The sequence below is a fragment of the Pogoniulus pusillus genome, chromosome 27 (assembly GCF_015220805.1).
Source record: "Pogoniulus pusillus isolate bPogPus1 chromosome 27, bPogPus1.pri, whole genome shotgun sequence".
Lineage (NCBI taxonomy): Eukaryota > Metazoa > Chordata > Aves > Piciformes > Lybiidae > Pogoniulus > Pogoniulus pusillus.
This window is the reverse complement of record NC_087290.1, coordinates 15,887,336-15,911,097: the sequence shown is the minus strand read 5'-3', so window position 1 is coordinate 15,911,097 and position 23,762 is coordinate 15,887,336. Positions and strand designations below refer to the sequence as shown.

Below are 23,762 nucleotides of genomic sequence, written 5' to 3'. Positions count from 1 at the left end.
AGGAACACGTCCAGGTGAGGTTGGGATGCCTCCAGAAACTTGTCGGGTTCCAGTGCCTCTGCTGAGCCTTTTTGCGATGCAAGAGACCAAGGCACGGCTGGTTCTAAAAACGGACTGCTCCCAGTGCCGCGGAGCTCGGCGATGGGCACAGACGTCTGCTTAGAGCTGCGAGAACGGGAGTCCTTCTGGGGGGTACGGGACACGGGACATGACTCTCCTTCCGCTGCCAAGCAGCAATCTTGGGGGAACTACACTCAGCCTGGCGTTAGAGCGTGTTACTGTCGGCCAAGGTGTGCAGGGAGCGCCGCGGACACGGAGCAGGACGGGCGCCAGGCCCGCGGGCCACCTGGGGCTGCTTCCCCGTAAGGAGCACAGGGAAGCCGCAGCCGCCCCAACTCGGCACCGCGCCGGCGGGCAGCCAGCCGTGCCCTTCACCGGGCCGCGGGCCGCGGCGGCGGGCGGAGCGAGGCTGCCTGTGGGCAGGGCCGGGGCTGAGTGCGCGGAGAAGCGGAACTCCGGCCCGCGCCCGGGCCCCAGCCCGTCCCGTCCTGCCCCGCCCTCGCCGCGCCGGCGGCGCCGCAGCACTGCCGTGGGGCCCAATCAGGCCGCCTGCCCCGCGGAGCAAAGCTAACGCCCAGCCCGCGCCGGCTGGGTCTCGGTCGCCGTGTGTGAGGCGGGGGCGGCGCGCAGGCGGGGCCGGCCGGGACAGGGTGGGCGGCGAAGCGGCGCGGAGCGGACGGCGGCCGCCCGGAGCCAGGAGAGGCGCGGCCGGCCCGAGAGGGGGCCGCTGTGGTTCGGGTGCAGGTAAGGGGCGTCTCCGCGAGTTCCCGGGGCCCGGCTGACTGAAACCTAGCCGAGCTTGGCTGCTTAACTTTGTGTCCCGGGGGCCGAGCTCCCCCGGTGCCTTTCCTCCGCCGTGGTGGCGGCAGTGGAGCGGGCTCCTCCCCAGCGCCGTGGGTCGGGGCCGCCCGTCCCGCCGGGTGTATCCGCCTCAGGGAGCGAGTGGCTGGGCGGGAGCCCGCCATGAGCCCCGCGCCCTGGGTAGGGCACCCGTGCACCGCGCAGGGAAGGGCGGCTCTCGGGCTGGTGGTGAGGGTGTGAGGAGGGGTGTCCCCTCCAGCCAGCCCTCCTTGCCCCACAGCTGACCGGCCTTCGCTCCTCGGGCGGTGTTTAAGGTGTCCCATGCTGCTTGCTACGTCCGGGCTGGAAGGGGGAAGGAGAGTAGTTCCAAAAGGGGAGTCCCGGCTTATAATAACTGATGTATGATGCTGGAAACCAACACAACTTTCCGGGACGTTCTGGAGCAAGATAGGCTGCGGTTTAATCTTTTCGGGCTTTAGCGGGATATTGCCGCCACGCTTCTCAAGTGCTGTGAGACTTCAGCGGAGAGCTCAGCTAACAAAGGTGTTTTGATTTAAGGCCTGGGCTTCTTGCATCCTGTAATTATTTCTTACAGGTCTTTTTCTTTGAGGTCTGTGACTTTGAAAAAACCGAAATAGCTGTGCCAGCAGCTCAGCCCCTGGCTGAGGTAGCAGTAAAAAGGCGCTTTACGCACCCGTCTGTAGCGATTTTTGTGGGAGGAGAGGTGAACTTCGTTGTTAAATACTTTGCTGTGATGTAGCAACGTATATGTGCTCGCTTGTGGGGGTGCAGCACTTGCCAAGCTTACGCAGAAGCACAGCCGGAGCGTTTTGGACTCGGGTTCTGTCTGTGGCGAAGCCTTCGGAGCCTGCTGGCTCTCCTTAGTTTGGCCCAAGCACAGATAGCTCCCAGCAGCACGGCGTGAAAGCTCCGGTATGTATTGCAGTGGCAGCGCGATTGAGCAATGTTCCCTGTCCCTGCGTTCCAAAACGTAAACAGCAAAAAATGATCAAGAGTCGTCTCTGGCTCTGGGAGTAAGGTGATTCAGTGTGGATTTATTGCCTCTGTGAGAGGTAGCACCTGTAGCTTGAGGATTTGTGTTTGTGTAGGACAAAAGGGACTTGTAATTATAATAAAGCCCATGAGTATGGGTTTCAGTGAAATCGGTGTTTGCAGTGAGCTGGTGTGGCAGACTGCTTCAAGAGGCAGCCTGGAAGCTAGGAAAACTGAAGTCTGCTTAAACTCTGTGGCAAATGCAGCAAGGGTTTGGGCCTCAGCTTTTGCAGATCGGTAAGAGCTGAAGTGCTGCATGGTTTGGCATAGTACATGTCCCTGGGAAGTTGTGACATTAGGATTTAGCATAGTTTCCTGAAAAGCTGTATCCGATAGATCAGCTCCTACAAGCAGAGGGAGTTGTTCATTGGCTGATGAGAATGACTGTCAGTGGTGTCCTATATTGATCTTAAATTCAGATCAGTGTTCCTCTGCCAGGAGCATGAACTTGATGTTTCTGTCCTTTCTAAAGGCAGCGGGAGCTCCACCTGTTTGCTTGTCTGTGGAGTGAGGCCCTTAGGAGCTGGATTCCATCTTCAGTAGCATTTAGCCTTTGAACAAGGTGTTGTTAGATATTCAGCGGCTACTGAAGCTTGGAGAGGAGGAGACTAAGGGGTGACCTCACTCATGTTTATAAATATGTAAGGGGTGAGTGCCAGGAGGATGGAGCCAGCCTCTTCTCAGTGATGCCCAATGACAGGACAAGGGGCAGTGGGTAGAAGTTGAGGCATAGGAGGTTCCACGTGAACCTGAGGAAATATTTTTACCTTGTGAGGGTGACAAAGCACTGGAACAGGCTACCCCGGGTGTTGCGGAGTCTCCCTCTCTGGAGATATTCAAGAACCATTTGGGTGCATTCCAGCGTGATCTGCTCTAGGTGATTCTGCTCTGGCAGGGGACTGGACCAGATGATCTTTTGGGGTCTCTTCCAGCTCCTGACATTGTATCATTCTATGATTCTGTGAAACCTCCTCAAAAAAAGAAAAGGGCAAGACAAGAAGTCCAAACGCATGGTTATAGAACCAGCTTCAGTGTGTTTTGTCCTGGGTTTTCATTTGCTTGCTGGATCAGTTCTGCTGTACTGAGAATATTTGAAGTTGATGTGCTCTGTGCACGTGTGTCTGTAGCAGATCCATGCTCTGGAAGAGATCGATGAGTACTATTTCTATTTGTCCCTGAAACACAAGGCAGGGAGTAACTTGTAGTCAGGGATGTCACCTGGAGCAGAAAGATGCAGAGAAATGTCATCTTTTTTTTCCCCAACTTAGTTGTAAGTCTTGTTTCTGTTTTGAGTTGCACGTTCTGTGCAGTGCGAAACATCTTGCAGGAAGGAGTGGGGTCCTGGCAAAAATGTCTCTGGTGGTGTATGGCAAGACTTTGCTTGTGGCCCGTGTCAGCATGAGGGTAACATTTCTGTTAATATTCCATGTTAACATTCCTGAAATTATAGTCATTCCCAGGAGACTGAGGCTCCCAAGTGGTGCTGACAGCCTGTCTGGTCTCATTGCTCACTTGTGATGAGGACAGGAGGACAAAACCTGACCCCTGCTCACTGTTCAAATCTGGATGGCCTGAGGACAGGCATTGCTGCATGTTGTGAGGTGTGTGGTACAGCATCCTTCGGGAAGTTTTGTGTTCTTGAGTCCATCCAAACGGAGTTTCTGTGATACTTCTTTTGCTGCTTGAAGGAACAGTTTCAATGAAATGAAAATCCTTTCCTTGAAGAGATTTAAAATCAAATAAGGTTTAGTCACCTTCTTGGCACTGATGTGATTTCATCAAAGTACACCTTCAGCTTACTCAGGATAAGGTACTGTTGCTGTAAGCTCATTTGAGTAAGTGACTAATTTCCATTGTCATGCTTTGCATTATGTGTCTTCTGTAAACCTGTAGTGTTGGAGGGCATCAGTCCTGCTGCTGCTGCTACTAACTTTATGTACTCTTCCTTCAAGTGCTGGTAACCACTACCTCACTTTGCAGGTGGTGATGATACACAAGTTAGGTTGGCATACCTAAAACAGTGTGTTCTTGTGCCTGCCTTTTTTGTTTTCAAAACTCATATTGCTTTTTTGAAGTCATACAATTATGATCTGACCTGTTTCTTTCTGCCCAAGTCCAATCTGTAAATTTATAAATGCAAGAAACAGATCTACTGGACAATTCTGGTGCATTTTGATGTGTTTGCTCTTCTTGGGTAGAGCTTGTGCATACAGCTGTGCACGAAGATGACATTAAAACACTTAATACTTTAATAAATAAGCCACTTAACAGCTTCCTGTACTTAGGCTGAATAGTAGCCCCCCCACGCCGTGTATAGAATGGTGAGATCCCATTAGTCATCCCGTTAGCAACTTTGCTCTCAAATCCAGGCCAGGGAAGGTAAACTACATTGCCTTGCTGCATGATTGCTGCTGGTGTTTATACTCAGACATTTATTTAGCATCTTGTATAAATTCTCACTCTGTCTTGTCCTACTGTAAATGTATGTGCCCAGAACCTAAGTGGTGTTTCTCAGTGTCTCTTTATCATATGTACTGTGCCTAGGACTCTTCCTTTGTCAGACTTTGCTTGATTGGTACTAGGGCATCAGCCTTCCTGTGTCTTGAAAGAATAACCACTGTTAGTGCTGAGAAGTTGGCTGCTAAGCAGTTGATCTGTGACTGCCATTTAATGGTTCTTCCAGAAATCAGGGGAGTTCATTTTTCAGGTATGTCTTTGCAGATGGCAGGTTTACAAGCAGTAATTTCTGTGTAACACAGGAAAGGCTCCATGTGATTACTGAGAGATTACATCTGCTGCCCAGTGTTTGGAAAACACAGCATCCAATCCAGAATTAAAGTTTGGCTGTTCTTTTGGAGGACAGTGTTTTTATTGCAGTTGAATAAAGATCAGCAGTTGTTGCACGTTTCCACCTTCAGGCAACTTCAGCAGTTGATCATGCCAAGCTGTAACATTTACCTCGGTGGGTTTCTGGTGGTATCTTTGCTTTAGATCTCACCTTCTGAGTGTAAGTGCTCAGGCATGAACACACCTCAAGGTGCAGGTAATGATGCATCCACTTTTCCCCCTCTTGACCCGTCTTTCTATCACAAATTAACTTGTGTGTTGGTTCAGCTAGTGTAGTGCTTAAAGGCTGGGATTTTCCACTCGTAATTCACTTGTCATACTGGATTCGCAGTTGCCTGCCTAGGGTGTGCATTCCCTTTGCTATGGTTTTCTGATTAGATCTCCTGTCCATCACTGGGCTGGAAACCTATGTCCCAGTTTGTGTTAAGGTAGGGATGCTCTGCACCATGAAGCAGTGCAAGTCCTATCAAAGAACCAGGACCAGAGGTTATATATAGGCTGTCTCTAGCTCGTGGTGTTCAAGGCAAGATAAAAATAGCAAAAAGCATCAATTTTATGTGCATCTTGATGTTAATCAGGCTTCTAGTGGAGCACAGTGTTGTAATGCTTGAACAATTAATATTCCATGACAGCCCACCTATGAGTAAAAGGCACCAAAATCAAAGTTGATTGGTACTTGCACCTTTCTGTATAGGTTTTTCCTAGATCAGTGGAAAAACTGAAGTCTGAGACTTGAGCTGACTGCTGCAGTGCTTGAACTCTAAACTGGAGAATCTTTGTGCTGCTGAAGACAGCTGTCTCATTATGTCTCAGACTAGAAAAATCTGATAACTGCTAGTGTGAACCAGCACATTTTTAAATCAAAGAGTTCGTGTGGCTCCAAATGTGAAAGATGTGGGAGAACAGCTTTAATTTCTTACTCTGTAATGGTGTGTCAGAAGAAGAGCAAATGGTAGTGATTTGGTCTTGCCTGCCTTTTCCTCGACTGATAATTCTGAAGCAAAAATCTAGGGGAAAAAGTGTAGGGTTTATTTTATATATGAATGTTGACTGTAACACCAAATGGTTAAAGGGCACCAAAGTGGTTGTGAGGGAAGATAAAATGTATGTAATTCTTAGTTGATAACAGAAAAATAGCTTTTAATGCTGTAGAGACGAACTGCCAAACAACCAACACCTTCCTCCTCTCTGTTGTCAAATCTTTTGCCTGTTGTGCTCTTCTATGAAAGACAGAAACAAACCCACCCATGCATTTACCAAAGCAGCACCAGGATCTGAGTTTGGAAATAAGGAAGAGTGGTGCTTTTTGTTAATGCTGTGGCAGCTGTGCATGCAGCTGTCCATGTGCTCTATCAGCAGGCATGGTCATAAGAGTCTTAGTTTTCTCCCAGGGTCATGGTTGGGCAGTTGTGGGTCAACAGGTTCAGCCTAGCACAGAAAAAGTCCTAAGGATTTCAAACTGAAGTAATTATTTTCAGAAGGGAAGTCCTTAATAATAATGATGTTACTCCTTGCTGTAGAGAAGAGCGATTTGAGTGACTCAGAGGCTGTTTTGTTGTCCTTTTTCCCTTGATAGGGAGTTTGGTTTCTCTGTCTGCTGTAGTAAGATGCAGTTAAGGTTCATCACACAACTGTAGAATGTATTGGATTGGAAGGGACCTTGAAAAGTCTTCTAGTCCAACTCACTTGCACTAAGCAGGGACATCTCCAACTAGAACAGGTTGCTCAAAGCAAGGTCAAGCCTGACCTTGAGTATCTCTAGGATTGGGACTTCAGTCCCCAACCCTTTGGCAACCTGTTCCAGTGTTCCACCACCCTCATAGTAAAGAACTTCTTAATCTCCAATTTAAATCTACCAAAACCATTGCCCCTTGTCCTGTTGCTACATGCCCTTGTAAAAAATCCCTCCACAGCTTTTTCATAGGCCCCATTCAGGTACTGTAAGGCTGCTCTAAGGTCTCCCCAAAGCTTTCTCTTCTGATCATAGAATTGTTTTGGTCAGAAAAGGTTTTTAAGATCAAGCCCAATCTTTATCTTATTCTACCAAGTGTGGTGCTAAGTGATGTGCTTCAGTACCACTATGTCTTTTAAACAGCTCCAGGGATGGGGATTGAACCACTTCGCTGGGAAGCTTATTGCCATGTTTGAGAACCCTTTCAGTGAAGAAGTTTCTTCTAATATCCAGTCTAAACTATTCCTGTTGCAACTCGAGACCATTTCCTCTCATGACTTGTAACTAGGGAGAAGAAACTGAGCCTCACCTCACTCCAGTGTCCCTTTAGGTTGCTTTGAGGATGTGCTGCATTTGCTCAGCATGCTTAGGCTGTCTTGTGCTGCTTAGTGTCTTTCCAGATCATAGGTTTTGATCTGGGCAAAGTTTAATTTCTGACTACCTCCAGAGTTTGAGGAAGTTCAAGTCTATTCGAAGAATGGGGAATAATCCAGAAAGTCTAGATAGATGTTTTACTGTAGTCTTGATACTTTCTCTCTGAAGTGTGTGCACTTAGTGGCTATAACCATGTGTGAAGTTTAGACAGAAATACAGCCTTTGCTGGGAAAGGTGTAAGTACAGTTGAAGAAGATGAGCTGTTTAGATCTAGGGGTCATAGGGATGTGCAAAAGAACACGCTATCCCTTTAAAAGCTGGTCTCCATGCTTTTGGACATCATGACATTGGGCTGCAAAGGTGTCTGTAGGATCAAATTGAGGTTCTGCAGAGTGTGCTACTGCTAAGTAACGTCTGCCTTGAAGATCAAGTGAGAAGTATCTTCATTGTAGAAAAGAGCTGAGCTGTTCCTGTGTTTCTGGAAATTGTTTAGGTTGTAGCATTTGGGCTCTGTACACACAGTTGCCATGGATTTGTAAAAGTCACTCTTGCCATATGGAGAGTGTCAGAATCTGTTTTCCCTTAGGCTTAAATCAGGTAGTCTCATATGAAGAAGTCTTCTGGAGACAAGGTGTTGTCATGAAGAGGGAGCACATAGGCTATAGAGATCTTCTCATCTTGATCATGAGTGGGTAATCGTAGATGTCTGCTTTATGATGCTACTGTCTTGCCACCTTCTGCAAGCACTTGGGGCTTCAAAGCACTCCTCTGGCCCTCTGGTCTAGGGTTATAAAACTCTGCTAAAATACAGTATTGCACATCCCAAAGGAGTGTTGGGGATGAGCCTGGTGGGAGTGATGGGACTGATCTCAGAGGTTTCTTCCAGGCTCAATAGTTCTATGATTCTCTGGTAAGTGTGCTGTCTGTGAGAGCTGCTGTGTGCAGGATAGAGTGACAGTGAAGGCTGGGGTGTGAATGAGGCTGTGGCTGTGTGAGAGCAGGGAGTGTTTGTGGTGCTAGGACCTGCACTGGTTCCCTATCCAGTTGTCCAAGCTGGAAAATACACTTTATGGTGAGGGGTGATGGTGGATGGCTGTTCTCCCTGTGCTGCTCAGCTGAGGCCTCTCTGCTTTCTCTTCTGCTCTGGAAGCATCTCTGATAGACTGTTACTAGATGATAGGGGTGGGATGGTACATTGAGCTCTTCTTTTAAGAACCAGACAAAAATGTCATCCTCTCCAAAAGGCTGTTACAGTGAAAATGCAAACTGCTGCACACCACAGCTGAGAAGTGCTTTGTGCAGCCTGCCTCCTGGGGTTCCCCTCTGCGCTGCAAGAGGGGAACCTTCATGTGCAGCTGGAGGCTGAAGAAGCCATCCTTGGCGGCTTCTCTCAAGATCCAAGTTCATATGGTGATTCTTCTGGACAGTGTGTGTATTATAGACAATCTCAGCAGGTTAATGGCTTGCATGGAGGGTGGGATGTAAGGACATGTTTGAGCAGCTAAGGCACGCTCTAGTGTTCCCAGTTCCTGCTCACAGCTTTACACACAGTGGAGCAAATGTCTGCTTTAAGAAGAGGTGGCTGTGTTGAGCAACTAGTCTCCAAGAAATTTATATGGTAGCTGGATGCCTCCTAGTGCCAGCAGGCACCAGTACAGGTTGGGGCTGCCCTGCTAGAAAGCAGCTCTGTGAAGAAAGACCTTGGAGTCCTGGTGGACAGCATGTTCTGCATGGGCCAGCAATGTGTCCTTGTGGCCAAGAGAGCCAATGGTGTCCTGGGCTGCATCAGGAAAAATGTGTCCAGCAGGCCTGGGAAGATTCTTCTACCCCTTTACTCTGCCTTGGTGAGACTACACCTGGAATACTGTGTCAAATTTTGGGCTTCCCATTTCAGGAGAGACAGGGACCTGCTGGAGAGAGTCCAGTGGAGAGCCACAAAGATGACTGGGGGACTTGAGCATCTCCCCTTTGAAGAGAGACTGAGAGCCCTGGGGCTGTTTATTCTGGAGAAGGGAAGGCTGAGACTGGAAATCTGATCAATGTGTACAAATATCTGAGGGGTGGGTGTCAAGTGGAGAGGGCCAAGCTCTTTTTGGTGGTCAACAGCAATAAGCCGAGAAGCAACAGAGAAGGTTTCAGCTCAACATGAGGAGAAACTTCTTTGCCGTGAGGGTGACAGAGCCCTGGAACAGACTGCCCAGAGAGGTTGTGGAGTCTCCTTCTCTGCAGACTTTCCAAATCCACCTGGATGCATTCCTGTGTGAATGACCCTAGGGGATCCTGCTTTGGCAAGGGGGTTGGACTCAGTGATCTCTGGAGGTCCCTTGCAGTCTGTAAGGTTCTGTGATACTGGTGGGTTCAGGTGTCAGTCTGGTTGTGGTGTCCTCTGTCCTGCTTCCAAAGCAGCATTAAGCAAAGGAGGCTTTTTCTTTGTTCTTAGTTAAAATCCCTGGGAAGTCAGTGTTGGTTGAGAGCAGACCTGAAAAGACTTGCCAGTTGGATCTTGGAGCCATCCAGAATGTTATTGGGTTTTTTAACTTTTCTTTGGTGTGTGTGGTTTCTGGTTTTTTTCCCCCTCTATTTAACTGAAGCTCATTTAACTTGTGAGAGCACTTTTAATTTGCTACATTTGTAAAGGAAACACAAGAGGAAGGTTCATGAATGCCTGTTTATGTTTCTTGGCCAAGGCTAATTTGGCTATAAGAACTAGTTTTTCTTGTTCTAGTGAAGAAGAATTTCTTGGTTTAGGTAGGGAATTTAAAAATATTTTATGGGGTTTGTTTAGGTTTTGGTTGGTTAGGTTGGGGTTTTTTTTGGGTGGGTGGTTTTGTGTCTTTTTCCTTCTCCTCTTCCACAAAGAGCATATAGTGACTTACCTTGGCCTATGCCTTCCCTTGGATGCAGACCACATAATTAACATATTCTAATTGGAAGGACTCCATCAGAGGTTTCTTCACTCATCCTGGAGATGGTATTGGACCTCTTGTGTAGTCCTAGGCACATCACTACAACCTCTGATGGTGCTGGACTGAAATGTGAGTTGTGCAGCGCTACCAGGAACTGGGACACCATGGAGGAGTGCACATCTCTTCCCACTACACTTGTTTGGAGGGCTGGAGGTCATTTGGGTGTGGAGCTGGGTGGCCCTGCTGGTCGCTGGCTGTTAGTGCCAGCTACAGAAATACATGGCAAAGCTGTGACCAGGGCATTGTGAACGTTTGCCATACTGACTGTCACTGAAAGGTGGTGAAAGCTTCTCTGTGCTGCCTTGACTGACTGCTTCCACCCACAGAAGCTGGTGACACCCATGCACCCTGGGGGCATTAATGGCACTCCTCAGCCAACTTTTTGGGGAGCTTAAAGGCTGATGAAACCTTTCCCCCTTTCAAGCCTTCACATGAATTAGTGAAGCAGTATTGATGATGTGGTTGCACAGAGGGGTGAGCCTTAGGTGAAACTTGCTCTCCCTCCAGTTGTGGGATTGCTTGAGAGCATCTCAGGAGCATCTTGAGAGTATTCTCAGTTGTGCCTTGTGAGAGCACAAGGGGTAAAAAGTTCAGCCTCAGTGTGAGGAAGAACTTCTTTACTGTAAGGGTGATGGAGCACTGGAGCCCAGAGAGGCTGTGTAGTCTCCTTCTCTGCAGACTTTCAAGACCCATCTGGATGTGTTCCTGTGTGACCTGAGCTAAATACTATGGTCCTGCTCTGGCAGAGAGGTTGGACTCAATGATTTCTTTGAGTCCTTTCCACCCCCTAACATCCTGTGATCCTTTTGGTGAACAGCCATGAGGCTTTAAATACAATGTGAAGATGAGAAGCTTGAGATTTGTGGTAAAGTTCCTGTAGCTTGGCAGTAGAGGTAATTCTGCAGGTTCTGGCTCTGTTATTGTCTAAGGTGAATTTCAGAACAGTGCTTTGGGTGAAGAGGCTTTCCTTTCTCTTGGATCCAAAGGGAGATATCTCTTAAGAGCCTGATCTCTTGTTCTCATGACTGAAGGAGTTCTGAATGGGCTCAAATCCATAGCTATTTGCTGCCTGTATCTGTGTGACACACTGGTTTTTAGGTTGGTATCTTGCATTTCAGGCTCACTTGTCATGATGTGTGATCTTGGATCCACATATGTAGAAGTTTTTGATCGTAAAGGTGTCAGTGTGGTGAAAGACCTTTCCCGTGGGATTGTTTTGGTGCATCATGGTAAATTGGTTGCTGATTACAGCAAGCCCTTGAGCTGTTGTTGGAAGGAGAGGGAAGTGCAGGATTGTTTAACCAGTCTATCTCAAGGCTGAACCACCTGCAGAGTGAAGAGAGGTGGCACTGATGACCTGCAAGGCTTGCTGGATAGGAAGCTTCTACATAAACTGCTTAGAGGAAGAGTGAAATATTGTGTAGCCCAGCATGATCATTGCAAGGATGGAGTCCCACCATGTCTCCAGAGAGCTTTGTGTTGGAACAAAACCACAGCACACCCATGGAGAGTGCCTGGTTTTGTGCAGAGTGATGGCAGTAGTAGCTAGAAATACTTTTCCTTTTGGACCTCATTTAGGAGGCTCCCCACTTGCCTGAATCACAGAATGCTCTGGGTTGGAAGTGGCTTCCAAAGGTCATCTAGCCCAGTCACCCTAGATCAACAAGATGAGGTTGCTCAGAGCCCTATCAAGCCTCAGCTTGAGTATTTGCAGGGATAGGACACCAGGTACCTCCCTGGGCAACCTGTATACCCTGCATGCTATACGGTGGTGTATGTTTACCTCCTTACTTGAAGTACTAAAGGAGGACCTCCTGCAGGAAGCCTCCATGCTTCTGTCTCCATCTGAAACCTGCTTTTGTTTTCTTCAGTTTCTTGCTTTCAGACCTTACAGTACTTAAGACTCCTTCACCCTTCCACAGTCTTCCAAGGAATTTTACCAAGAAGTCAATCGCTATCTAGTTATGACAGCAAAAGGAAGCAGGCTGTAATGTCTCCATAGCTACCTAAAAAGTACTTGTGAAATACCAGTGGAAGAGAGTGCCCTACAATTATCTCAGACATTCCTTGCGTGGAGCCTGAAAATTGTTTGCATTAGTTAAGTAATCACTGCACACTTGTCCATTGAGAAACGTTTGGTTACTGCAATAAATTTTTGTTCCCTTAACCCTGTCAAACTGCAAGAAAAATAATTTGTTTTGTCTAGTAAACTAATTGTTCTGAGCTCACAGTTGATCAACTGACTGTGAAGGTACCAGCTTCATCCAGCTTGCTTTGTTTTAGTTTGGTTTGGTTTGGTTTTTTCTCTCCTGGCAGCTTCTGGCAAATAAACCAGGGTGAAACTGTAAAAAGATTGAACTGTTTGAACAGTTCCCAGCATGTGAGCACTTGCTGCTTGGTGTGTTCATCACTTGTATCTTGAGTTACTTTGCCATAGCCACTGTGGCTGAGGTGAAAGGAAATAATCCCCAACTGGAAATCTTGCCTGTGATGTAAGTGATTGTTTATTCATTCATCAGTGAAAGTATTGCAGAGATATGAAGAACAGCAACTGTAGTGTCTTTGACTTTTCTTCTTACAAATGGCTTGCCCTGTTTTGTTTCCATGTTTGACAGGCTGTCCCGAAAATTTCTTTTGCTCCTAGTGAAACCCAGTAGTAGAAATCACAAAATCTTACACTACTAATAGGAAGTATATAAATACTGTATGTGACCTGTGAGGAAAGGCTACAAGAGTTGGGGCTCTTCAGCCTGGAGAAAAGAAGGCTTCCAGGAGACCTTGGAATGGCCTTACAGTGTCTGAAGGGGGCTACAAGAGGGCTGGGGAGGGACTGTTTACAAAGTCTTGTAATGACAGGACTGTCCTGGAGCCCTGCATACCCCCAAAATTCCTCTCCCTCTGTGGTTTGAATGGGAGAGGAAAGGAGCCAAAAACCTGGTTTTGCCACCCCCTCCATCAAAGTAGAATGTGAGAAGAGCCCTTGTCTTTTATGGATACATGGAGTTCACTGTGATGCTTCATTCTGTGGTCTAGTTAAGTCTGACATGGCTTTGGTGAGCAACTAACTTCTTTTTTTTTTTCTGTAGTATCTGCCTTTCTTTTGCTTTTTCTGACAGTTTTCTTGTTGTCTGGCATTGATTAGTATAGAATCACAGAATAATCTGGGTTGGAATGACCTCCAAAGGTCCAACCCTCTCTGCAGTAAGCAGGGGCATCCTCAACTAGATCAGGTTGCCCTGAGCCCTGTTCGACCTCACCTTCAATTTCTCCAAGGGTGGGGCCCCAACCACCTCTCTGGGCAACCTGTTCCAGTTGTTACATTGTGTTCTGCTACCCTCATGGTAAAGAACTTGTTCCTAACTTCCAATCTAAATCTGCTCTTCTCTAGTTTGAGGCCACTTCCCCTCATCCTTTCCCTACAGGCCTTTGTAAACAGTCTGTCCATCCTTGTACTGGAAGGCCACTACTAGATCTCCCTGGAGCCTTCTCTTCTCCAGGCTGAACAACCCCAGCTCCTTCAGCCAGTCCTCATAGCAGAGGTGCTCCAACCCCCTGATAATTTCCATGGCCCTCCTATGGACCTACTTCATCAGGTCCATGTCTCTCCCATTCTGTGGGCTCGAGAGCTAGATGCAGTGCTCCACGTGAGGTCTCACCAGAGTAAAGTGGCAGAATCACCTCACTTAATCTTCTGGCTGTGCTGTTCTTGATGTAGCCCAAACTGCCATTGGTCTTCTGGGCTGAAAGGATGCTCAGAACTTGTGGATCCCTCCTTCATATCTGCTCAGCACTGGGGCAGTATGAACTACTTCCAGACAAGAGGCTTCTTTAGACTTTCTCTTGTAGTTCACATCCTTGAAGATGAACGCAGGTGCTTCCTGTCAGGCTGCAAAGATTCATGTTCTGCTGTGTGGGTACAGAGGGGAAAAGATGTTTTGCCATCTGCAAAGGCAACTTACTAAAAGCAGGATTAGGCCCATGAACCTGGGAGTAAAAAGTAGTTGTCTTAGAGGTCTTACTTGATGTGTCTTCCTTTTTATCCTGAAGGACTGTTTAGAACATGTTCCTTGCCTCTGTATTTGCACAGAAGCTGCTTGTGCTCACACACCAGAGCTGCTGCTGGGTGGAAGGGCCAGACTGAGCTCAGCTTGTAGCTGCATTACTCCATAGAGCTGAGACTGGGATCTGTTACCTTCCTTTTCATTGCTTTTTTGCTATATTTTGAAATCTGTCTTCCCGCTTTTGGATCCAGATATCCTCTGAGACAGGGCTTACTGACTCTGTAGCATACAGACCCCTTCTAGAGTATGAGGGTCTTTGGAGGTCCCTTACATTCCAGAGGGTTCTGTGATGGTTCTGTGATGAATCTGAAAGTGGTGGAGTCACTGTCTCTGAAGTGTTGAAAAAAGACTGGATGGGGCACTTGGTGCCATGGTCTAGTTGATTGGATAGGGCTGGGTGATAGGTTGGACTGAATGAGCTTGGAGGTCTCTTTCAGCCTGGGTGGTTCTGTGCTTCTCATAGCTGGCATGGTTATTGAGCTCAATACTGGCTCTTGCTAGCATTTAGTGGGTTGTATGCCCAAAATACTGAATGCTGTTCTCATTACCACCCCTCCTCTGGTGAGCATCAAAAGTGGGGAGAGGTGGTCCCAGCTGTGTATTCCAGCAGAGCTGGCTTCTCTGGAATGAGCCAAGCTCCAGTGATCCTGGGTTTCCTTTGAAGGAGGGCTACTGCTCTGGATAGCAGTAGCTGTGCTTGCAGGATGCCAGGGAGTCCAAATGTTCTGCTGTGTTTATAAATAGCACTAAACTTTTAGAATTTTTAATATCTGTATAGTTATATATAAGAATCTATATTAAAAAGGAGTGTTGCTTTCTAAATTTGTTCACAGGGTGTGGTGGTATTTGTACATGTGCCCATGGCAGGGGTAAAATAGCAGGGAAAACGTGGGGAGTGTAGGGATCCCTGGGTGTTACTGTGCTTAATCAAACTTAGCCCTGTGTCTGCCACCATCTCAAGTTAAAAGTGCAGTGTTTGAATTAAAGATGTAGATGGGAGGTCAGGTTAGAGACAACACTTGAGTTAATTTTTGTAGTGTAGACAAACTCTGTGTTAATTGGTCTATTTATCCAAGTCTTGCAGCAGTTCAGCATTCTTGTTCTGTTGTTTTCCTTCCCTGTTCTGTTGTGCTGGTTTGAGGCTAATTGGAATGGTTTAATGAGAGAAATGAGATCATTGGTTGTAAAAAGAAAGCAATGATGAAGTCTGTATCATTCACTGGTTTACTGAGAGGGATAAAAAAAGACAAAATGTCAATATTTTGTCCCATTCTGGTTTGTGTCACTGGATCTATTTGAATCCTCTTCATTCTAACATCTCTCCTTTAATCTTGGCTAAGAGAAAACAACATAAGCTTTGCTGGTTGATTTGTTTGTCTGTCTGGGAAAGCAGAGTGAGAAAGAGAGGGTAGATTTGAGCCCTTCTGGGCACTTTTTGTCTGGGAGGGAGTTTGGAGTTCTGTATTATTTCTAATTTGTGTGTCATTGTAAATACTTGTAAATATATTGTGTATATATGCTTGTACATTTGGCTTTGCTGTAAATAGAGCTTCATCTGAGCTAATCTGGTAAATTTCAATAGGGTGTGGGGGGAAAAATTCCTAACCAACCCCAGCTGTACCCTGTTTCAGCAGTGCTGTTCAAAGTGTATCCCCTCGCCTCAGAAGTGGCTGTCTGTCAGTAATACACTGAGTGATGTTCCTCAGGGTGTGTGCACTATAAAATGTGTGTAGAGCTGTTTGTGTTATTTCCACATGCTTTTTACAGCAAGAAGTGTGGTTTGTCATAAACTAAATTTACTGCTTAGCAATAGCTCTTAAAAATAGCCAGCCTGCCTGATTTTCTCCCCCTTCTGTCTGCTAGGGATCACAGGATCATTTCAGTTGGAAAAGACCTTTAAGGTCATCGAGTCCAGCTACAGTCTAACCCATGTCCCTCAGCACCAGATTTCTGCCTCTTTTAAACACCTGAAGGGTGGGAATCCAACCACCACCCTGGGAACCTATTCAAGTGTTTGAGAACCCTTTCAGTGAAGAAGTTTCTTCTAGTATCCAATCTAACTATTCCTTGGTGCAACTTGAGGCCATCTTGGCCTCTTGTTCACTGTTTTCTCCCGTTCAGAACAGACAGGGAAATAACAGTCTATTTGGTTTTGCTTTCTCTAATGAGGGTGACCTCATTGCTGTCTACAACTACCTGAAGGGAGGCTGTAGCCAGGTGGGGTTAGTCTCTTCTCCCAGGCAACCAGCAACAGAAAAGGGGACAGTCTCAAATGGTGCCAGGGGAGGGGGTGGTCTAGGCTGGATATTAGGAGGAAGTTGTTGGCAGAGAGAGTGATTGGTGTTGGAATGGGCTGCCCAGGGAGGTGGTGGAGTCACCAGCCCTGGAGGTGTTGAAGAAGAGCCTGGATGAGGCACTTAGTGCCATGGTCTGGTTGATTGGACAGGGCTGGGTGATAGGTTGGACCCAGAAATATGGAGGGATGACTGGAGAACAGTTGCAGCAGGTCTCCTTGCTTCCCTGTCTGACCAATGCTTTGGTCTCATCTCTCCAGAGCTGGTGGCTCCCCATGAAATCTACTTGACACTTGTGCCTGCCTACAACACAGCCCTTCTGCCTGGAGCAGGAGAGCAGTGGGACAGCTATGTGTGAGGGAGAGTCTCTCTCTCCAGTCCAGCCTAGAGGCAGCCTCCTTGGGGCATGCTCTTAGGTGGGCACATAGCCCACTTCTCTCTTCCTTGTGTCTTGCTCCCTTTTCCCACCCCACCCTGCCCTTTCAGACAGTCTCAGGGCTGGCTGCAGCTGCTTGAGGGAGCACATGGCTTCAGTTTCTGAATACTGAACCAGATACACACATACCTGGATTTTCTCCCCTGGGCTTTGTGACTAGACTGTGTTTTCACAACTCTGACTAGAAAGAATCTGTGACTGACTTGAAAGACTTAGAAAGCTTTCAAAACTGGTTTAGCCCTGTCCTGGCACCTGTGCAGGTATAAGCTCAGAACTTGACTTTCTGTGACTAATCCAGCCTTGGCTCAAGGAAATGGATATTTAGGTAGGTACTCTGTTCAGTTCAGTGTTCACTGTTCAGTCAGTGGTATAACGCTGTAAAAAGAGCCCTTTGAATCAAAACTGGCTCATTCATGTTCAGACAGAGAAAATGCTTGGTGTTAGCCTGCATTAACTCTCCTGTTCAGTACTCTCTTAATTTGACTTCAGGAAGGCCTTTGACACTGTCTCTCATAACATCCTTGTGGGAAAGCTCAGGAAGTGTGGGTAAGAAGAGTGGATGGTGAGGTGGATTGAGAACTGGCTGAACAACAGAATCTGTAGGGTCATGATCAGTGGTGCAGAGTCCAGTTGGAGACATGTAGCTATCAGGGATAGTGTTGGATCCAGTCTTGTTCAATGTCCTCATCAGTGACACAGATGAGCTGGAGAGTGCCCTCATCCAGCTCACTGATGGTACAAAACTGGGAGGAGTGGCTGACACCCCCTCATGCTTTGCTGCCATCCAGTGAGACCTGGAGAGATGGGCAAAAGGGAACCTCTTGAAGTTCAAAAGGGATTAAGTGTAGAGCCCTGCACCTGGAGAAGAATAATCCCAGGCAGCAGGACAGGTTAGTGGTTGACTTGCTGGTGAGTAGCTCCACAGAGAAGGCCCTTGGAGTCCTGGTTGGTAGTAAATTATCCATGGGACAGCAATGTGCCCTGGTGGCCAAAAAGGCCAATAGTATACTTGGGTGCATTGAAAAGAGTGTCCAACAGGTGGAGGGACAGTCTCATACCCCTCTACTCGGCCCTAGTTAGGCCACATCTGGAATGTTCCAAGAGGGACAGGGAACTACTGGAGAGAGTTCAGTGGAGGATGATTAAGGGAGCGATGCATCTCTTATGAGGAGAGACTGAGAGACTGGGGGCTGTTTAGTTTGGAGAAGGGCAGGCTGAGAGGGGACTTTATGAATGTCTACAAATATCTGAAGGGTGGCTGTCAGGAGGATGGAGCTGGTCTCTCTTCAGTGATGCCAAGTGATAGGTCTAGGGGCTATGAATGCAAACTCAATCACAGGAAATTCCATTTCAACATGAAAAAAGACTTCTTTACTGTTAAGGTGACAGAGCACTGGAACAGGCTGCCCAGGGAGGTTGTGGAGTCTTCTTCTCTGGAGGCTTTCCAAACACACCTGGATGCATTCCTGTGTGGACTGCCCTAAGTGGGCCTGCTTTTGGAAGAGGGATTAGTTCTGATGATCTCTGGAGGTCTCTTCCAACTTCTAACGTTTTGTGATTCTCTGTGTTATGATGTGCTCCAGGCCACTGATTCATTTTCCCTTCCTTGGTGAGTGTTACAGGTATTTTAAGAGCTGAGCACGGACCTGGACTCAGACAGAAGCAAAATGATCTGTTGTGAACACTGCTGAATTACAGGGAAGACTGAGTACAAACCCGTGTTGTCTATTTTAGGCTGAATTGCAGGGAGTGGTAGTCAGTGCAGGACAGTGATTATTTCAGCAGTGGATTTTTTGGCATCTGATGTGTTTATTGTTCAACAACAACAAAACAAAGCTGTAGTGAGATTGGCCTTTGAAGCTGGGGTTGCAAGTACAGGACCACAGTCTTAGCAGAGGTTTAGGCTGCCTTTTCTTGCTTTCCCTGAGTGAAGACTGAAACAAGATAGTGAAGAGGTGTGCTGGAGCCGCCAAGTGAGTTGGCAGCAGAGCCCTGAACCAGAAGCCTGGGGCTTGCCAGACCACGCTGCAGTGGTAGGAATTGCAGATAGCATTGCTGTGACTCTGGGGGCCAGGCAAGCTGTGGCAGAGTGACATCTGCAGCAGGTTCCTGCTGTGTGGCACAGGTGCCTGTTAGGCTCTCCTTTCCTGTGCTTGTTTTGCACAGATGTGACTCACTTTGAGAATTAGGTGTACTTCATTTACTGAGTAGAGTCGAATTCTGCAGGGCTCTCTGTTTTGTTTTGGTGTTTGGATTTTTTTTTTTGTTTGTTTTTAATAAGAATTGTTTTGATTGGAAAAGACCTTTAAGGTCACTGAGTCCAGCCATTATCTGGCTGCCAAATCTGGTGCTTAAACCATGCCCCTCAGCATTACCTCACCATGTCTGTTAAACAGCTCCAGTCACTCCCCCGGGGAGCCTCATGCAGCAAGCTGCCTTAATAATTTCGTATTACAGCAGGTGATCGCTGGGGCTGCAGACACCCAGCTTGCTTAAAGAAGGCAAAAAGTCTTGCATGGAAACAGAATGTAGTGTGGTGTTTTCAGAGCCCTGTGCTTGAGTCATTTCTCTGCAGAAGAGAGCTCATGCAGAGGGCTGCTCCGACTGCATGCACAGCTCCTACTAAACTTTCCAATCTGTCTTCCTCAAGAGCAAGTGCAGGGTTCTGCACCTGGACTGGAACATTTCTGGCTATCAGTACAGACTAGAGGATGAGGTGATAGAAAGCAGCCCTGCAGAAAAGGACTTGGGGGTGCTGGTGGACAAGAAGCTGGAGATGAGCAGACAGTGTGAGCTTGCAGCACAGAAGGTCAGTGGCAGCAGCACAGCCAGAGATGGAGAGAGGGGTTCTGCTGCTTTACTCTGGTGAGACCTGATGGAGTGGGTCTAGAGGAGGGCCATGTAATGGTCAGAGGGTTGGAGTAGCTCTGCTATGAGAAGAGGCTGAGGGAGCTGGGGTTCAGCCTAGAGAAGAGAAGACTTAAGGAAGACCTTATAGCAGCCTTTCAGTACCTGAATTGGGCTACAAGAAGGCTGGAGAGACACAGTTTGCAAAGTGATAGGACATAGGTCAACAGCTTCAAACTAGAGAAGAGTAGATTCAGCTCTTAACCATGAGGGTAGTGGGACACTTGAACAGGTTACCCAGGGAGGTGGTTGTGACCACATCCCTGGAGATATTCAGGGTGAGGCTTGACAGGGCTGTGGATAACCTGGTCTAGTTGAGGATGTCCATGCTGACTGCAGCTGGGGTTGGGCTGGATGACCTTTTGGTGCTGGAGTATGTCCAGAGAAGGACAAAGAAGCTGGTGAAGGGTCTGAAAAACAGGGCTGGTGAGGAGGAGCTGAGAGAACTGGAGATGTTTAGCCTGGGGAAAAAGAGGTTGAGGGAAAACCTCCTCACTCTGCAACTCCATGAAATGAATTTATAGCAAGGCAGATATTGGTCTTTACTCCCTAGTAACAAGTGAATGAGAGGAAATGGCCTCAGGTTGCACTGAGGGAGGTTTAGATTGGCTATGAGAAGAAACTTCTTGTCTGAAAGTGTTCTCCAACACTGGAATATGTTCATCACAGGAGTGGTTGAACCCTCATCCCTGGAAGTGTTTAACAGATGCAGAGGTGTGATGCTGATGGACATGATTTAGCACCAGACTTGGTAGAGCTAGATAATGATTGGTCTGAATTGTAAAGGTCTTTTGCAGCCAAACAAGTCTGTGATTCTATGACTGATGCTCAACGGTTACAACCCTTATGCCCACAGGAAGGTTCCTCCTTTTTTGTGTGATTTCTTGGTGCTGTAAGTCACAAGTCTGGTGCCCAAGTGACTTTCCTACTAGTCTGACCACGTCAACTTCCAAAAGTCATCACAGGCAGTTCTACAAGAGTTACTTTTGAATACAACCTTTGGAGGTGAGGGCGTACAAAAGAGGTTTCCTTAACTTTAGGTTTCCGAGGAAGTTCATTAGTAAAACAAAGTTGAGTTTGAGGAAGGAAGGAAGCAGATGGGTGGAAAATGTAGACCACTTCCCTAGCAGCTCTTGAAACAAACTGAATCTTCCCAGTGACAACAGACAAGATAGTGTTTAAAACAGTTCAATTTAGAGACTGCAGCAAACATTCCCCTTCCTTGTTAGGTTACAAGCAGCCATGCAGCTTGCCTGAGGTGTGGGCTGTGTATGTGTCACTCTGTTGAGAAGGAAATGACTAAACCTTCTTTCAAACCACAGTAACAAATAACATCTTTGATTCACTGAAATAGGAATGGTGGAGAGGCTCGGGAATAGCTGTGGTGCTGCTGGCGCTGGGGAAGAGCAAATCAGTCAGAGAGCAGCTGATGTGCTCCAGCGTGGGAAGGAACCTGGATGGGCTGAGGCAAACTGTGTGAGATTCAGCAAGGCTGAGTGCCGGGCCCTGTGCTTGCGACACAACGACCTCTCCAGCAATCCAGGCTTGAGGAGGAGTGGCTGTAGAGCTGCCCATCAGAGAAAGACCATGGGCTGCTGGTCAGCAGCTAGCTGAGCATGAGCCAGCAGTGTGCTCAGGGGGCCAAGAAGGCCAGCAGCATCCTGGCCTGGATCAGGAACAGTGTGACCAGCAGGACCAAGGTGGTGAATGTTCCCCTGGACTCAGCACTGGTGAGGCCACACCCTGAGGAGTGGGTTCATTTTTTGCCTCTAAATCCAATTTTTGGATCCTCAGGCACTGGAGACTGTGTCCAGGGAAGGGCAGCAATGCTGGTGAAGGATCTGGGAAACAGATCTGGTGAGTCGTGGCTGAGAAAACTGGGGTTGTTTAGGCTGGGGAAAAAGAGATTGAGGAGAGACCACCTTACTGTCTACAACTCTGAAAGGAGGATGTGATGAGGTGAGTACTGGTACCTTCTCTATAGTAACAAGTGGCAGGATGAGAAGAAATGGCCTCAAGTTGTGCTAAGGGAGGTTTAGATTGGATATAAGAAAAAACTTCTTCACTGAAAGAGTTCTCAAACCTGGATATAAGAAAAAACTTCTTCACTGAGAGAGTTCTCAAACCCTGGAATAGGCTCCCCAGGGAGGTGGTTGAATCTCCATCCCTAGGGATGTTTGAAAGAGGTAGAAATGTGATGCTGAGGGACATAGTTTTGCACCAGACTTGATAGAGTTGGACAGTGGTTGGGCTCAATGATCTTGAAGGTCTTTTCTAACCAAAACAATCCTATTACTGTGTGGATTTTACAGTAATACCGTGGAGAGTGTGATTCTCCTGTACTTAAAGATGGCAGCAATGGCAGGGGAGAGACTTAGCAGGGCCAGAGGGAAAAGCTGTGAGGGCTTTCCTGAAGTGGAGAAGGCAGTGAGGAAATTGGGGCAGACTGTTGGCTGTCTCTGAAGTGGATGTCAAGAGTTGCAGACCAGCTGTTGACAGTAGGCAGGTGCCTGGCCAGCCAGACCCATGCAGGAGGGTGCAGTGTCCAAGTCTCACAGCCACTGTGCTCAGCATCTCCTTCCCTGCTGCCTGTGGGTCCTGGCAACTTGGGCAACAGGATTCCCAAAGATCCTTTCAATGTGTAAGCCTCATCTGACTCAGCTGGAGCTGTCTGAAATGGAGGAAAGAAGCTCTGTCTGACTGTAGGTTTTCCACTTCAGCCCCTGTTATTACTTTAAGCTGATTTAAAATAACCTGTTGACTAACCCTAGCTCTGTGGTTTCATATATAACATTCTGATGGACCCTTTATAGAAACCTAAAATGTTATTCTTTCCCCTTCACCTGATGTGTCTTGTACAGGGCTCAGTACATAATTATCCCATTGCAATGGCCTGAAGCCCCAGTCTTGGGGCTGAGTCTGCTTTCCGACTCACATGTCCCCTGGCATTTGTCATCTTTGTAATTTCTTCCCCCCCTTTAATGCTTTTGTTCAATGTTGTCTAAAAAACTGCTCTGAGAAGCAACAAGCACCCAATCAGTTGTGTGCTCTGAGAATATCTGTTAGAGCCTTTTGGTATCTAGACCTGAAAATGCCTCTTTGGGGTTTTTTTTGTGCTCATCTCCAAGTCATTCATGGGCTAAATTCTCTCTATTCTACTTTTCACCTAGGTGTTTGCAGTTGGTCTTTATTTCCCCAAATTAATAACTAGTTAGTCCTGTGTCTCTTCAGCCTTACTTTTTTTTTTGTCTGATTCTTTATTTTCTGATCATATTGCTTGCTTGTCCTAAACTTCTGTCAATTTGGCAAGAAGTTTCCTTGCTCTTGGCACAATTTTTGTTTGGAGAGAAGCATCTTGTCATGCCTGCTTGTTTCAATTCTTCTACCATCCATATTTCACTGGGCACTCATTACAGAGGTTACTAATAATCTTATGTAATTGCCTAGATTTAGAAGTTTCTTGTTATTGGTCTGGAGTTTTATAGTCTGAACTTCCCTTTTGCATTTCAAATTCAGACTTTATCTAGATCCTTCTCCTGGAACAATTTTGACAAGCTTTCCACACCCAATAACTCTTATTTTAACCATGGTCTCTAGATAGGAGCAGTTGTGATTAAAACTTTGTCAAATCACAGTAACAGAGAACATTTTTGATTTACTGAAATAGTAAAGAGACTCAGGAATAGCTGTTTGGAACAAGGTGGAGGTTTGGTTCAGTGCTAAGGGCTGCTGCGTCTGACTTCACAATCTGACCTCTACATGTTCAACCCTGTGGGGAGACCAGCCTGAAATCTGCTCCTCTGGGAAAGTAATCTAACCTGCTGCATCACCAGTGTCTGTCACTTCTATATCTGCCTGCTTGGGTTTTGTTTGTGTGCTTTGTTTTGATGTTTGTTTTTCATTGCTGCTGTTGTGGTTTTTGGTTGGTGGAGTTGTTTTTATTATTGGTTTGCTTTGATTTTGTTGGTTTTTTTTCCTGGTGTTAAATTACATAGCAGCTCCTTTAGGCTT

At 47.0% G+C, this 23,762-nt stretch overlaps 1 protein-coding gene across 8 annotated transcripts in view; it reads left to right on the top strand.

Annotated features, from left to right (window-relative positions):
* The first annotated feature begins 588 nt into the window (after positions 1-588).
* The window catches only part of PPFIBP1 (PPFIA binding protein 1), a 104,500-nt gene continuing 81,326 nt past the window's right edge, over positions 589-23,762 (top strand). For 5 of the 8 annotated variants that reach the window (XM_064165791.1, XM_064165790.1, XM_064165788.1 and 2 more), the window contains exon 1: positions 589-804. The gene's annotated coding sequence lies outside the window, so the exon portion shown is untranslated. The remainder of the gene's footprint in view (positions 805-23,762) is intronic. The other 3 variants (XM_064165794.1, XM_064165793.1, XM_064165787.1) reach the window with 1 other exon arrangement.